At 40.7% G+C, this 14161-nt stretch overlaps 1 protein-coding gene, 1 non-coding gene and 1 pseudogene across 2 annotated transcripts in view; 1 reads left to right on the top strand and 2 right to left on the bottom strand.

Moving 5' to 3' along the window:
• VWA3B (von Willebrand factor A domain containing 3B) overlaps positions 1–14161 on the top strand; it is a 207997-nt gene that overhangs the window by 50006 nt on the left and 143830 nt on the right. The window lies entirely within an intron of this gene.
• LOC113632058 (protein mago nashi homolog 2 pseudogene) lies at positions 2517–3044 on the bottom strand (annotated as a pseudogene).
• LOC113632211 (small nucleolar RNA SNORA71) lies at positions 3935–4057 on the bottom strand. The gene has a single exon (XR_003437730.1). It is a non-coding gene; the product is annotated as a small nucleolar RNA SNORA71 (small nucleolar RNA).

The raw sequence follows: 14161 nt of genomic DNA, 5'->3' as shown, positions 1-14161 counted from the left end.
TTCCATGTCTTGAATATTGTAAATAATGCTGGAATGAACACGGGAGTATAGATATCTCTTCAAAATAGTAATTTCATTTCCTTTGGGTATATACCCAGAAGTGGGATTGCTGGTTCATATGGTAGTTCTATTTTCAATTTTTTTGAGGAACCTCCATCCTGTTTTCCATAGTGGCTTCACCAATTCACATTTCGCACCAACAGGGCACAAAGGTTCCCTTTTCTCTACCTCCACACCAACACTGTTGTCTCTTGTCTTTTTGATAATAGCCATTCTAACAGGTGTGTGGGGATATCTTTTGCATTTCCCTGGTAATTAGTGATGTTGAGTACCTTCCCATGTATCTGTTGGCGATTTGTATATCTTTTCTGGAAAAATATCTATTCAAATCCTTTGTCCATTTTAATTGGATTGTTTGTATTTTGCTATTAAGTTGTATGAGTTCCTTATATATTTTGCATATTAACTTCTTCTAAGATAGATGGTTTGTAAATATTTACTTCCATTCTGTAAGTTGACTTTTGTTTTGCTGATTGTTTCTTTTGCTGTGCAGAAGATTTTTAGTTGGATGTAGCCCCACTTGTTTATTTTTGCTTTTGTTGCTTGCTCTATTGGTGTCATATCCAAAATAATTGTTGCCAAAACCAGTATCAAGGAGCTTTTCCCCTGTTTTCCTCTAGTATTTTACAGTTTCAAGTCTTATGTTTAAGTCTTTAATCTGTTTCAAGTTAATTTGGTGAGTGGTATAATATAGGGGTCCAATTTCATTCTTCCGCATGTGCATATTCAGTTTTTCCAACACCATTTATTGAAGAGACTATAATTTTTCTGTTGAGGATTCTTGGCTCCCTTGTCAGGTATTAGTTGACTGTATATGCATGGGTTTATTTCTGGGTTCTTTATTCAGTTCCATTGGTCTGTGTGTCACTTTTATGCCAGTATCATATTGTTTTGATTACTATTGTGTTGTAATAGAGCTTGAAATCAGGAATCATGATGCCTCCAGCTTTGTTCTTATTTCCCAGGATTGCTTTGGGTATTCAGGGTCTTATGTGGTTCCATATGAATTTTAGGATTGTTTTTTCTATTTCTGTGAAAAATGCCTTTGGAATTTTTAAAAATTAATTAATTAATTTAATTTTTGGCTGAGTTGGGTCTTCGTTGCTATTCACGGGCTTTCTCTAGTTGCAGCAAGTGGGGGCTACTCTTCATTGCAGCACATGGGCTTCTCATTGCGGTGGCTTCTCTTGTTGGGAGCACAGGGTCTAGGTGCGCGGGCTTCAGTAGCTGTGACATGCGGGCTCAGTAGTTGTGGCTCGCGGGCTCTAGAGCACAGGTTCAGTAGTTGTGGCGCACAGGCTTAGTTGTTCCACGGCATGTGGGATTTTCCCGGACCAGGGCTTGAACCCCTGTCCCCTGCATTGGCAGGCAGATTCTTAACCACTGTGCCACCAGGGAAGCCCCCTTTGGAATTTTAATAGGAATTGCCTTGAATCTATAGATGGCTTTTGGTAATATAGACATTTTAACAATGTTAATTATTCTAATTCACATACAAGAGATTTTTTTCCATTTATTTGTGTCTTCATCAATTTATTTTTTATCAATGTCTTATAATTTGTCAGTGTACAGATCTTTCAACATCTTATTTAAATTTATTTCTAAGTATTTTATTATTTTTGATGCTATTATAAGTGGGATTGTTTTCTTTATATCTTTTTCAGATAATTTGCTGTTAGTATGCAGAAACACAACTGATTTTTGCCTGTTGATTTTGTATCCTGCAACTTTACTGAATTTGTTTATTAGTTCTAATAGGGTTTTTGGTGGAGTTTTTAAGGTCATATCATCTGCAAACAGAGACTATTTTACTTCTGCCTGTCTGATTTGGATGTATTTATTTATTTTTCTTGCCTGATTGCTCTTGCTGGGACTTCCAGTACTATGCTGAATGGGAGTAGTGAGAGTGGAAACTCTTTTCTTGTTCCTGATCTTAGTGGGAAAGCTTTCAACCTTTCACCACTGAGTATGTTAGCTGTGAGTTTGTCATATATGGTTTTTATTATGTTGGGGTATATTCCTTCTGTACCCAATTTCTTGAGAGTTCACTTGATGTTCATTTTTCATGAAAGAATGTTGAATTTTGTGAAATGCTTTTTCTACATCTATTGAGAGAATCATGATTTGGTGTATCACATTTATTAATTTGTGTATGTTGAACAATCTTTGCATCTCAGGGATAAATCCTACTTGATCATAGTGTATGAACCTTTTAATGTGATGTTGAATTTGGTTTGCTAGTATTTTGTTGAGAATTTTTGCATACATATTCATTAGTGATATTAGTCTATAGTAAACTTTTCTTGTAGTGTCATTATTTGGCTTTGGTATAAGGCTAGTGCTGGCCTCATAAAATGAGCTTGGAAGTGCTCCCTCTTTTTCAGTTTTTTGGAAGGGCTTGAGGAGGATTGGTATTAATTCTTAATCTGTTCAGATTTTCTTTTTTTTTTTTTTTACAATTTAGATTGGTTTAATCTTGAAATGTAATCCAGTAGGACTAAAAACTAAACATTTCACGTCCTGTACCAAATAGTAAAATACTCGAAGGCCTTCAGGATCCTTTGACTGATTAACATCAATAAGAGAACCCGTTTTTGATGTGGTAAAAGAAATGTGTTCATCTCCAATTACAATTTCAAGCTCCTGCCGGCCAGCCCTGTCAGAGGGAGGCCACAAAGCATCATCTTCTTTTGTAATTTACTGTCATCAATAATTCTCTTCAGTTCTTCCATTACACTCTTGTGTACATAAGCCTCCCTTCTGATCATGACATCATTTTTATAATTGCTGTTGTTGGCATATCTAAGTTTTCCATCCGGCCAAAACTCAAACTCCAAAAACTCGTGTCCAAACTTGCCCTTGTGCCCTACATAGTAGTGTAGGTAGAAATCACTGGCTATAGCCATCCTTGTCCCCGAAAAGCCCGCCGAAGGACCAGCTGACATGCCTCCAGGCACCTGGCCCAGATTTTCTTTTTCTTCATGATTCAGTGTTGGTAGTTTCTATATTTCTAGGAATTTATCCATTCTTTTAGGTTATCCAATTTGTTGGCATGTGATTATTTATAATAGTCTCTTATGATCCTTTGTATTTCTATTGTGTCATATTTAGATTTCATTTCTAATTTTATTTGAGTCTTTGCTCTTTTTTTGGGGGGTGGATGGGTCCATATGGTTTATTGAATGGATGGATGGAGAGAAAATGATGATGAGGAGCAGCTGCCAACTCAAGAAAAAATCTCTTGGTTATTGAAGTCATCCAGGCACAGCAGAGGGACCAGGGTCAGCCTTCCCTGGCCCTCCAAGGGCACTGCTGTCAGGACTCAGAGCCAGCTAAAGGGGATGCCAAGCCCCCAGTCCCAGTGCTTTGCCCCTGATCTCTCATGCTGAGTGAACAGTTCTCCTGTGATGCTCTGAGCAGGCAGCAGGGAGCTCTTCACATGGAGACCTCACTGTCCATTCTCTGCCCCACTGGTGTCCATGAACAGTAGGAATCTTGGGGAGAAATACCAGCAATCCCAGATCCCACGTCACCCCAAGGTCACTAACTCATGGGACTTCCTCAACAATCTCCAGATCTAAGGCTGACCTGTTATCTCGGAGCCAGGCATGCCTCTTGGGGGCACCATGTTGCATCTGTGGAGTCTACTAAGCAAAGGCACTGTCACAGGGTTTCTACCTCCCACCGAACCGACCTGAACTCGTTCCAGTGTGAGATCCAAATATAGATGTGTTGACTGGTTTCTGCCAAGAGACTCCTTAACTTCAAAGACAAAGTGAACCCCTGCAATCTGGGCGCTAGCCTGGTCAGCATATCACGGAGGGGGGCAGCAAAGGCCTGAGCTCTGAAGGGAATGGCAGGAGAAAAAAGATAGTGTGTGAAAGATCCAGGGTTTGGAAGGGACAACTGGGCCCTTCAAACATGGAATAATGTCTTTCAGTAACTCCTCTCCCTGTACTATCGATGACCAGGGCACAGGCAACCCATGATCACCGAGTCTTTGCTCTTTTTTCTTAGTCTAGCTAAAGGTTTGTCAATTTTATCTTTTCAGAATACCGTCTTAGTTTTGTTGATCTTTTCTATTGTTTTCCCTGTCTATATTTCGTTTATTTCTGCTCTGATCTTTGTTACTTCTGCCATCTTTGAACTCATTTAGTTCTTTATTTCCTTGAGGTGTAAAGTTAGGTCATTTATCTGTGATCTTTCTTTTTATCTTTTAAATGTAGGGGCTGTTGCTATACACTTCCCTCTTAGAATGGCTTTTGCTGCACTCCATAAGTTTTGATATTTTTTTGTTCTGTGTTTCCATTTCTATTTGTTTCAAGATATTTTTTGATTTCTTTTTTGATGTCTTCTTTGACTCATTTGTTCAGGAGTGTTCAGGTTGTTTAATTTCCACACATTTGTGAATTTTCCATTTTCCTCTTTTGATTAATTTCTAATTTCATACTATTATGGTTGGAAAAGATACTTGGTATGATTTCAGTTTCCTTACATTTGCTAAAGCTTATTTTGTGACTTAATATATGATCTATCCTGGAGAATGTTTCAGATGCAATTGAGAAAAATGTGTATTCTGGTGCTGTTGGTGGTATGTTCTGTATGTGTCTCAGGTCCATTTGGTCTAAGGAATAGTTCAAGTACAGTGTTTCCTTATTTACTTTCTGTCTGGGTGATGTAACCATTGTTGAATGTGGGGTATTGAAGTTCCCTACTATTATTACATTGTTATCTATTTCTCCCTTCAGTTCTATTAATATTTGCTTTAAATATTTAGGTGCTTCAATGTTGGGTGCATATATACCTACAATTGTTATATCCTCTTAATGACTTGGTCTCTTTATCACTTGGTCCCTTTTTACATAGTGACCTTCTTTGTCTCTTGTGACCAGTTTTGATTGAAAGGCTATTTTATCTGATATAAGTATAGCCACTTCTGCCCTCCTTTGGTTACCATTTGCATGGAACATCTTTTTTCATCCCTTCACTTTCAACCTGTGTGTGTCCTTAAAGCTAAAGTGAGTCTCCTGTAGGCAGCATGTTGTTGGATGTTTCTTCTATCCATTCAGCCACTTTGTGTCTTTTGATTGGAGAATTTAGTCCATTTACATTTAATGTAATTATTGATAGATAAAGACTTACTATTACCATTATGTTATTTTAATTTTTTTAGTTATTTTGTTCCTTTCTTCCTCTCTTACTGTCTTCCTTTGTGATTTATTTTTTGTAATGGTATGCTTTAATTCCTTTATTTTTTGTGTAACTGCTAAAGGTCTTTGTTGTATTTTTTGTATATGTGTGGCCACCACAAGGCTTACATAAAACATCTTGTAAGATGTAACAGTTTATTTTAAGCTGATAACAACTTACTTTCAATTGCATACAAAACCACTACTCTTACTCTCCTCCCCACATTTTATGCTATTGATCTTTTTATCTTGTGCATCCATTAACAAATTATTGTAGCTTATATACTGTATATAATTATAGCTTATACATATTGTAGCTTATTTATTATTGTAGCTTATTGTAGTTGTTTTTAATATTATTGTTTAACTTCTGTGCTAGAGATAAAAGTGATTTACGCACCATGATTACAGCATTTGGGTATTCTGAATTGAACTATATAATTACCTTTACCAGTGAGTTTTATACTTTTATGTATTTTTAAGTCGTTACTTAGCATCCTTTCAACTCCCTTTAGCATTTCTGTAAGGTAGATGTAGTGATGATGAACTTCCTTAGCTTTTGTTTGCCTGTGAAATTCTTTATCTCTCCTTCATTTCTGAAGGACAGTTTTGCTGGGTATAGTTTTCTTGGTTGGCAGTTTTTTGCTTTTAGCACTGTGAATATTTCATATCAGCTCATTCCCTCATGGCCTGCAGACTTTCTGCAGAGAAATCTGCTGATAGCCTTATGGGGGTTCCCTTGTTCATGATAAGTCATTTTTCTCTTGCTGCTTTCAAAATTTTCTCTTCATCTTTGACTTTTTACATTTTGATGATAGTGTGTCTCAGAGTGATCTTCTTTGGGTTGGTCTTGCTTGGGGTCCTTGGGATCCTTTGAGATTCTTCTACTTAGATGTCCATATCTCTTTCTAGATTTGGGAAATTTTCAGCTATTATTTTTTTAAATAATCTTTCTGCCCCTTTCTGTCTTTTCCTTCTGGGACTCCTATGTTGTGACTATTCATTTGCTTGAAGGTGTCCCATAATACATATAGGTTTTCTTCACTCTTTTTCGTTCTTTTTCCTTTTTGTTCTTATAATCGGCTAATTTCAAATCATCTGTCTTCAAGTTTTCTGATTCTGCTTCATGATCAAGTCTATTGTTGAGGCTCTCTAAAGAATTTTTCAGTTCTGACATTGTATTCTTCAGGTTCAGGATTTCTGTTTTGGTTGTTTTTTATGGTTTCTGTTTCTTTATTAAACTCATTTTGTTCATGCATTGTTTTCCTGATTTTGTTTAGTTATCTGTGTTCTTGCATTTCACTGAGTTTCTTTTTTTGTGTGTGTGCGGTATGCGGGCCTCTCACTGTTGTGGCCTCTCCCGTTGCAGAGCACAGGCTCTGGACGCGCAGGCTCAGCAGCCATGGCTCACGGGCCTAGCCACTCCACAGCATGTGGGATCTTCCCAGACTGGGGCACGAACCCGCGTCCCCTGCATCGGCAGGCGGACTCTCAACCACTGCGTCACCAGGGAAGCCCTCACTGAGTTTCTTTAAGATGATTATTTTGAATTCTTTTTCAAGTAATCTGTAGGTCTCCATTTCTTTGGGGTCAGTTCCTGGATCTGTATTAATTCCTTTGATGGTGTCATCTTTGCCTGATTCTTAATGATTCATGTAGCCTTGCATTGGTATCTGTACATTTGAAGAAGCATACACTTCTTCCAGTCTTTACAGACTAGTTTCCATAGGTAAAAACCTTCTCCTGTCTATTCCCTGGGCTGATGGACTACCTCTGAAACCTCGGTTGTGCTGGGTTAGACCCAGTTATATGGCTGTTGCTGGGTCTGTAGTGGGATCTTCAGTTGGCAGGCTTGTTATCAGGGGCTGGGACAGGTGTGGATCCTGTCTTGTCTCTGGGTGAATGGGACTGCCTCCAGTACCTTGTTCAGTAGGGTGTTCTGGGATAAGGATCCTCTTCAGGTTCCACAGTTGGGTCCTTAGACAGCAGGTCTATTACTAGGTGTGCAGGGGGCATGGCTCCCACTAGATCCCTGGGAGGACTGATGCCTGGTCACTGGATGGGCCCCTAGGTGGGCAGGACTGGCCCTGGACCATGGCTGAGAGGGGCTGGAATGGGGCCCCAGGGTTGTTTGAGATTCTATAGCCATGTTTGAGGTCTGCAGACCTGGCCCTGGAGGCACAGATGTGTATGTCTCCCACCAGGTCCCTGGGCAGGTTGGGCTCAGTGGTGTGGACTGAGGCTGGGAGGACCTGGAACTGAGTATATGTCCTTTTCAGAGTCTCTTGGAGCACAGACAGTAGTGTGTACTACTGGGTCCCTTGCTGGCAGGTCTGCTGGTGGACTGAAGCTGTGTTGAGGTTGGAGCCCAGCACCGGGCCCTTCTGGGGGTTCAGACTGGAGAGTCTCCCACTGGGGCCCTGGACCCTAAGGACTGCTGGCAGATGGAGGCTGTGAGGGGTTTAGAGGCAAGTATGGGGCCCTTTTTGGATCTCTGGGGGTATAGACAGGTATTTCTCCTGCAGGATCCCTGTGCTAGCAAGACTGTGGACAATGGCTGGGATGGGCTGGAGCCCAATTACAGGGCCTCTTCAGAATCCACAGTCTGACTGAGTTTGGGGGCTTACCTCCAGGGGCTCCCAGACTGTGGCCAAGAGGGGCTGGAACTGGTTCACAGGCCAATTTAGGGTCCACAGCTGGGACCGAGGGCTGTATGTCTATCACCTGATGCTCGGGTGAGCATGGCTCCTCCTGGGTCCTTCGGCATGTGGTGCTGGAGACAGGACCAAGCCAAACAGGGCTGTAGTCAAGTTCTCGGGGGCACAAAGCTGTTTCTGTTTCTGTAGCGGGGAGCATGGTTGGTAAGTCAGCAGCATGGGGCAGACCTGCCTTCTCAAAACACCTCTCCTTGGTCTTGGACTTCACAGTCTCCTACCTGGATCCCAAAGCGCCTATGAAGACACTTTCAAAGCTCCTGTGAAGGCACTTTTGTCCGTGGGTGGATGCCAAATTATTGTTGTTGAGGCAGGGGTATGATCAAGGGATATCTTGTTCGGCCATTTTGCTCCAAAGGATTCTTTTTTTTATCTTTAAATCCACTAAGTCCTAGGATATGTCTCAGCGTTGACTGCTGTGGGTGATATTCCCTGGTATGTAGTGTGCCCTTTAATATGAACCTCTAAGACTTCTATTTCAGGCAAGTTTCCTTGAATTATACTTTAAAATACTTCTTCTGCCCTGCTGTTTTATTTATTACTATTTTTAAATTTAACAAACACTTGGACATTGCTTGGAATATGCCAGGCACTGTTCCAGCCTCATATCAAATTTTAACCCACGTAAACTTCCTAACAGCCCTATGGAGTAGGTACTAACATTATCCTCATTTTAGTGACGGGGAAACCAAGAAAGAAAGTGGTTAAGAAACTTGTCCAAATTCACATTCACTTCATTGACATGAAGTCAAATACTTCATTTTCTTAACCGTTGTGCCAGGCTGGTTTTCTTCTTTCTTGGTGACTCACTTTGTGTATTAAAGTACGATAGCTCTCCTTTGACTGTCTCCTATTATTTTCTCTCTGATGTTTTAGAATACTTTATTTCTGCTTGTGTTCACCTTGTCTAGTTTCTTATAGTGAGTTCCAGCGTATATTTTCTTTGTTGATTTCCCACCATTTTCATCTTAATTTCTGTGATTTTTTTCTTCTTTCCTGACTTTTTCATATTTCATCTCTTCCTGTTATCTTGCCATCACATTCTTGAGTTTTTGCCTGTCTGCTTTGTTTTCTTCCTTCAAGGAGATGATGGCTTCATATATATTTTTAAATTCATGGTGAAATATTGGATCATAATTTTCATGGATTCCTTGATAACGTTTTTAGTGAGTGTTATTCATCTCTTGGTAATTTTGCTGCTCTTTCCCTCATTTTTTTCTTATGTTGTTCTTTGGATGCTGTGTGCTGGCTTCCCCTTTACTATTCACCACTGAAAGGACACAAGATAGGTATCTGCTGGTGGTTCATATGGGAGATGGTGTGGGGAAGGGGCTATGCTTCATGGCTAAACGCACTCTTCTTTGCTGTTGCTGAGAGTGGTTCCTGCAAATAAGTTTTCTCTGGGTGATAGTTTGTGATGCTCTCCCTCTTGCCTTTCTGAACCAAGTTGGCAGACCCCAACAGGTAAATGGACAAAAGAAGTGAAATACAAAAATGTTCAATTTCACTACTGTTCACTACTAATAGACATTAATTTCTTTATCAAAGCAAATTCAGCTGGAAACGGTGAGATATTATTTTCATGCTAATTCAGGTTCAGTGAAATGGATATTCCATATACACTGCTGATGTGACTTAGATTGTCTTAAAACTTTTTTTGGAAAGCAATTCAGTGTGAGACATGAACCCAAAATGTTTAATCATGTTGATCCAGTATTTTCACTACTAGAAATCTATCTCCCCCAGAAATCTAAAGTACAGAAAGAAATACACCACCAAAAAAGATATTCACACCATTCACTTATTAATCTTTCTTTCTCCACTGTTGTATGTGGATTCCTTTGCAATATATCAATATTACATTCCTGTATGTGATGGGCTTGCCCTGGGCCATCTACTCTGCTTCATTGCCCTGTAGCACTCTACTCTTGATTGGTAATGACCTTTTGACATTCAATTTGTTTTTCTCTCTGCCCTGTATATTTACTGTAGATGTGAAAAATGGGTTTGATGTTATCCGAATAAACCTTCATTTTGTGTATTGCTGGACTGAAAGTTCTAAGTGGTGAGCACGTATATTCTCGGTTTCTGTGCTCTTATTCAACACACACTTTTTCAACACACACACATGGGAGCACATGTATTCTTGGTTTCTGTGCTGTCTTATTCAATACATGCTTTTTCTCATACTATACACTGGCTTTTAAAGCTTTTCATTTTTTGCCCCCAATATATTTTCCTTTCTTCCTTTCTCTTTTTTCTTTTCTCCACTCCTCCCCTACCCTGTTTATTAGTATAGATTTGGGTAGGTCTAGTGATATAATTAGAAAGCAAATAAAAGATTGAGTTGTGAGGAGACATTCAAGATGGCAGAGGAGTGAGACCTGGATATCACCTTCTTCCCCACAAATACATCAGAAATACATCAACATGTGGAACAACTCCTACAGAACACCTGCTGAATGCTGGCAGAAGACCTCAGACCTCCCAAAAGGCAAGAAACTCCCCATGTACCTGGGTAGGGCAAAAGAAAAAAGGAAAAACAGAGACGAAAGAATAGGGACGGGACCTGCACCAGTGGGAGGGAGCTGTGAAGGAGGAAAAGTTTCCACATACTAGGAAGGCCCTTCCTGGGCAGAGACTGCGGGTGGCGGAGTGGGGGAAGCTTCAGAGCCATGGAGGAGAGTGCAGCAACAGGGGTGCAGAGGGCAAAGTGGAGAGATTCACGCACAGAGGATTGGTGCCGACCAGCACTCACCAGCCTGAGAGGCTCGTCTGCTCACCCGCTGGGGCGGGTGGGGGCTGGGAGCTGAGGCTCGGGCTTTGGAGGTCGGATCCCAGGGATATGACTGGGATTGGCTGCATGAACACAGCCTGAAGGGGACTAGTGTGCCACGGCTAGCCGGGAAGGAGTCCGGGAAAGAGTCTGGAGCTGCCGAAGAAGCAAGAGACCATTGTTTCGGGGTGCGTGAGGATAGGGGATTCAGAGCACAGCCTGAATGAGCTCCAGAGACGAGCACACGCCGCGGCTATCAGCTCGGGCACCAGAGACAGGCATGAGATGCTAAGGCTGCTGCTGCCACCACCAAGAAGCCTGTGTGCGAGCACAGGTCACTGTCCACATCTCCCCTCCCAGGAGCCTGTGCAGCCCGCCACTGCCAGGGTCCCGTGATCCAGGGACAGTTTCCTGGGAGAACACACGGTGCGCCTCAGGCTGGTGCAACGTCACGCCAGCCTCTGCCGCAGCAGGCTGGCCCTGCATTCCATCCCACTCCCTCCCCCAGGCCTGAGTGAGCCAGAGCCCCCGAATCAGCTGCTCCTTTAACCCCATCCTGTCTGAGTGGAGAACAGACGCCCTCAGGTGACCTATACGCAGAGGTGGTGCCAAATCCAAAACTGAACCCCAGGAGTTGTGCGAACAAAGAAGAGAAAGGGAAATTTCACCCAGCAGCCTCAGGAGCAGTGGATTAAATCTCAACAATCAACCTGATGTACCCTGCATCTGTGGAATACCTGAATAGACAATGAATCATCCCAAACTGAGGCGGTGGACTTTGGGAGCAAGATATCACAAAGAAAGAAAACTACAGACCAATATCACTGATGAACATAGATGTAAAAATCCTCAACAAAATACTAGCAAACAGAATCCAACAGCACATTAAAAGGATCATACACCATGATCAAGTGGGGTTTATGCCAGGAATGCAAGGATTCTTTAATATATGCAAATCAAGCAATGAGATACACCATATTAACAAATTGAAGGAGAAAAACCATATGATCACCTCAATAGATGCAGAAAAAGCTTTTGACAAAATTCAACACCCATTTATGATAAAAACCCTCCAGAAAGTAGGCATAGAGGGAACTTACCTCAACATAATAAAGGCCATATATGACAAACCCCCAGCCAATATCGTTCTCATGGTGAAGAACTGAAACCATTTCCACTAAGATCAGGAGCAAGACAAGATTGCCCACTCTCACCACTATTGTTCAACATAGTTTTGGAAGTTTTAGCCACAGCAATCAGACAAGAAAAAGAAATAAAAGGAATCCAAATCAGAAAAGAAGAAGTAAAGCTGTCACTGTTTGCAGATGACATGATACTATACATAGAGAATCCTAAAGATGCTACCAGAAAACTACTAGAGCTAATTAATGAATTTGGTAAAGTAGCAGGATACAAAATTAATGCACAGAAATCTCTTGCATTCCTGTACACCAATGATGAAAAATCTGAAGGAAAAATTAAGGAAACCCTCCCATTTACCATTGCAACAAAAAGAATAAAATACCTAGGAATAAACCTACCTCTGGAGACAAAAGACCTGTATACAGAAAACTATAAGACACTGATGAAAGAAATTAAAGATGATACAAACAGATGGAGAGATATACCATGTTCTTGGATTGGAAGATTCAATATTGTGAAAATGACTCTACTACCCAAAGCAGTGTACAGATTCAATGCAATCCCTATCAAACTACCAATGGCATTTTTCACAGAACTAGAACAAAAAAATTCACAATTTGTATGGAAACACCGAGTAGCCAAAGCAATCTTGAGAAAGAAAAACAGAGCTGGAGGAATCAGGCTTTCTGACTTCAGACTATACTACAAAGCTACAGTAATCAAGACAGTATGGTACCGGCACAAAAACAGAAATATAGATCAATGGAACAGGTTAGAAAGCCCAGAGAAAAACCCACACAGATATGGTCACCTTATCTTTGATAAGGGAGGCAAGACTATACAATAGAGAAAAGACAGACTCTTCAATAAGTGGTGCTGGGAAAACTGGACAGCTACATGTAAAAGAATGAAATCAGAACACCCCCTAATACCATACACAAAAATAAACTCCAGATGGATTAAAGACCTAAATGTAAGGCCAGACACTATAAAAGTCTTAGAGGAAAACCTAGGCAGAACACTCTAGGACATAAATCACAGCAAGATCCTTTTGACCCACCTTGCAGAGAAATGGAAATAAAAACAAAAATAAACAAATGGGACCTAATGAAACAAAGGCTTTCGCACAGCAAAGGAAACCATAAACAAGACGAAAAGACAACCCTCAGAATGGGAGAAAATATTTGCAAATGAAGCAACTGACAAAGGACTAATCTTCAAAGTTTACAAGCAGCTCATGCAGCTCAATATCAAAAAAAAAAACCCAATCCCAAAATTGACAGAAGACCTAAATAGACATTTCTCCAAAGAAGATATACAGACTGCCAACAAACACATGAAAGAATGTTCAGCATCACTAATCATTAGAGAAATGAAAATCAGAAGTACAGTGAGGTATCAACTCACACCAGTCAGAATGGCCATCATCAAAAAATCTACAAACAATAAATGCTGGAGGGGGTGTGGAGAAAAGGGAACCCTCTTGCAGTGTTGGTGGGAATGTAAATTGATACAGCCACCATGGAGAACAGTATGGAGGTTCCTTAAGAAACTAAAAATAGAACTACCATACAACCCAGCAGTGCCACTACTGGGCATATACCCTGAGAAAACCATAATTCAAAAAGAGTCATGTACCACAATGTTCACTGCAGCTCTGTGTACGATATCCAGGACATGGAAGCAACCTAAGTGTCCATCGACAAATGAATGGATAAAGAACATGTGGCAATATATACAATGGAATATTACTCAGCCATAAAAAGAAATGAAATTGAGTTATTTGTAATGAGGTGGATGGACCTAGAATCTGTCATACAGAGTGAAGTAAGTCAGGAGGAGAAAAACAAATACCGTATGCTAACACATATATATGGAATCTAAAAAGAAAAAAATGGTTATGAAGTATACCTAGGGGCAGGATAGGAATAATGACGCAGATGTAGAGAATGGAGAATGGACTTGAGGACATGGTATGGGGGAAGGGTAAGCAGGGACGAAGTGAGAGAGTAGCATTGACATATATACACACTACCAAATGTAAAATAGATAGCTAGTGGGAAGTAGCTGCATAGCACAGGGAGATCAGCTCGGTACTTTGTGACCACCTAGAGGGGTGGGATAGGGAGGGTGGGAGGGAGATGCAAGAGGGAGGACATATGGGGATATATGTATATGTATAGCTGATTTGCTTTGTTATAAAGCAGAAACTAATGCACCATTGTAAAGCAATTATACTCTAATAAAGATATTTAAAAAAAATGATTGAGTTGTATCAG

This window comes from Aethalodelphis obliquidens, unplaced genomic scaffold (assembly GCF_003676395.1).
Source record: "Aethalodelphis obliquidens isolate GAN/ISIS:26980383/991018 unplaced genomic scaffold, ASM367639v1 scaffold35, whole genome shotgun sequence".
In the NCBI taxonomy this organism is placed as follows: domain Eukaryota; kingdom Metazoa; phylum Chordata; class Mammalia; order Artiodactyla; family Delphinidae; genus Aethalodelphis; species Aethalodelphis obliquidens.
Note: the sequence above shows the minus strand (reverse complement) of the source record. Positions and strands in the feature narration are given on the sequence as shown.